Source organism: Mus caroli, chromosome 6, assembly GCF_900094665.2.
Source record: "Mus caroli chromosome 6, CAROLI_EIJ_v1.1, whole genome shotgun sequence".
Classification (NCBI taxonomy): Eukaryota; Metazoa; Chordata; class Mammalia; order Rodentia; family Muridae; genus Mus; species Mus caroli.
In genome coordinates, this window is record NC_034575.1 from 105,804,118 (window position 1) to 105,806,233 (window position 2,116).

Sequence of the window (2,116 nt, forward strand, 5' to 3'; positions counted from 1 at the left end):
CCTATTTTAGTCTCTTGTATAGTCTACCTTCTCCTTAGGCCATTGTAAATATGTGTGTATGGGTGTAACTCTGCTACAGTTCTAAGTATCTATTCTGGTTTCTCCTTTGGTCTGAAACTTCCTTCTTCCTTAGTGATGGTAAATTCCTGTGAAGGGCAGTGACCTAACTTTTACTCAAAGAGATAGTGTAATACCAGTGGCAGTACTGAATTCCAAGCCCAAGGTCTTGCTAAGGACGAACTAGGATTGTTAGAACACTGATGGACGGCTTTAGCTATGTCAGAATTTAATCTTAAAAGGCACTTATGATAGTAAAATATTGAAAGAGAGCACGTGGATCCATACACTAGACTAACGCAAGAATGAAAAATTAATTTTATGGGTTAGGGGAAACGCCAAACTCCAGGAGAAAATTTCTGTGGAACTCTTCTTCGTGGGCAGCTTCCAGGCTTTCGCCTGTCAAACTGACCCAACTGGAGAGCTGGCTTTCGCCAGACTCCAAGAGGAAAACTTCCTTAAAACTCTTTTCCTCATAAACAGCTTTTAGACTTCTCTGCCTGACAGGCTGACTCCACTGGAGTGCCGTGACACATATATTTAGCCATCTCAAAAGGGAAGTGTCTTGTGTGGGAAAAATCCCTCTCATACCTGAAATCTCTGGCTTCTTTTAAAATCAAAGGTCTTTTCTTTTGAGGGACTGGAGTGATTTCTGTAAACTCACTGAATAATCTATCTTTGGGTCAATTAATTAACATTGCATTTAATTGCATCTGCAAAAGACTTTTCCCCATATAATTTCAAAGACCATAGAAAACATTTAGTATTCTGTCAAACTTGCAGTCCTATTTTACTTGTGGGCTGATTCCCATTTGATCATTCCAAAATTTGTTTTATTAACTAGATATTTTTGCCCATTTTATAAATGACCACACAATATATATCAAATCCTGAATATAACAAATCTATCATAGTGGAGCACTTGCATCATATTTTCATCCATTAAATGTCATTGGCCTTGGTATCAGTCCATTGATATAGTACTTTCCCAGATTCAAAAGCCCTGGTATTAATTTCTAGCACTGTATGAAACCAGAAATGTTAGATGATTGTAATGTTAGTACCTGGAAGATGGAAGATGGTCAACTTCAACCATGGAGAGATTTGCAGGACACCCTGGGCCACATAAGAAGTTAAAAGTCAAAAGCAAGAGAAAGAAGAAAAATATCGTGATGATTTTCTCTTGACAATAGTGAATCTAGATCAACTTAGTCCTTTTCTAGTTGTTTCAAAGACTTTTGAGAGTGTTTAGCATCACCATTGAATAATATTTTGAGTATTCTTCAAGATCTATAATTTCTGGAGAGTCAGAAATTGAATGTCTCCAAAAACTGTGTGTATGATCTCCAGTCATTCAGTAAAGTTGATCTCCCATGACCCTGGGTTTCCAGCTCTTTAACCTGTTTTCACATATAGTGCTTAGCAAAAAGTCAGACAAGTTCTATGCAAATTTTGGAAGAGGGAGAGAGACAGAAAGAGGTGGAGAGAGAAAGCTAGAGAGTGTGGGAGTGAACAAGAAAGGGGGAGTGAGATCAAGAGAGTGAAGCAGAGAAAGAGAATGACTGTGTGTGCCATTTCTAGGTGTCCTAGAAGGGTGATCTCTCTCCTGTCAAAGTAGTCATCTACCAAACTCAGCATGGGGGTAAAATGTTGTACCCGGCAGCAGGTAATACCATTCACTGGACTCACCTCATTTGTTCCTCTTCTTGAAGCATAACAGTCCTGAGAATCGTCTTATCAGATATAGCTGAAGCTTCTTTTATTCTGATTTCCTGCTTGACAGCAAGGGAAATGATAAATTTATGGCCAGTTAGGTTATCACAGCTAGAGAGGATGTACTAAGTCAATCCTGATTGGATGAATTAAGGTTCACAAAAGCTTCTTGCTGTTCTTTCCCTCAGAAATTAGACTAGATAGACAATATTCCACATGTCCTCTTCCATAGATAAAGAGTGACAGGTGGCCACTGACCACTGAGTGAAGGAGTATCAGTTTCTATAAAAACAACCTCCTGAACAGGTTGTCCAATACCAAATAGTCAGCCCTGGGTACAAGTACA

General features: G+C 38.9%; 1 long non-coding RNA gene across 1 annotated transcript in view; it reads right to left on the reverse strand.

Moving 5' to 3' along the window:
* The window catches only part of LOC115031300, a 12,641-nt gene extending 10,826 nt beyond the window's left edge, over positions 1-1,815 (reverse strand). Inside the window, exons 1-2 of the long non-coding RNA XR_003836912.1 lie at positions 1,747-1,815; positions 1,122-1,173 (exon numbers count right to left, since the gene is read on the reverse strand). This is a non-coding gene — a long non-coding RNA (uncharacterized LOC115031300). The remainder of the gene's footprint in view (positions 1-1,121; positions 1,174-1,746) is intronic.
* Positions 1,816-2,116: the final 301 nt, after the last annotated feature.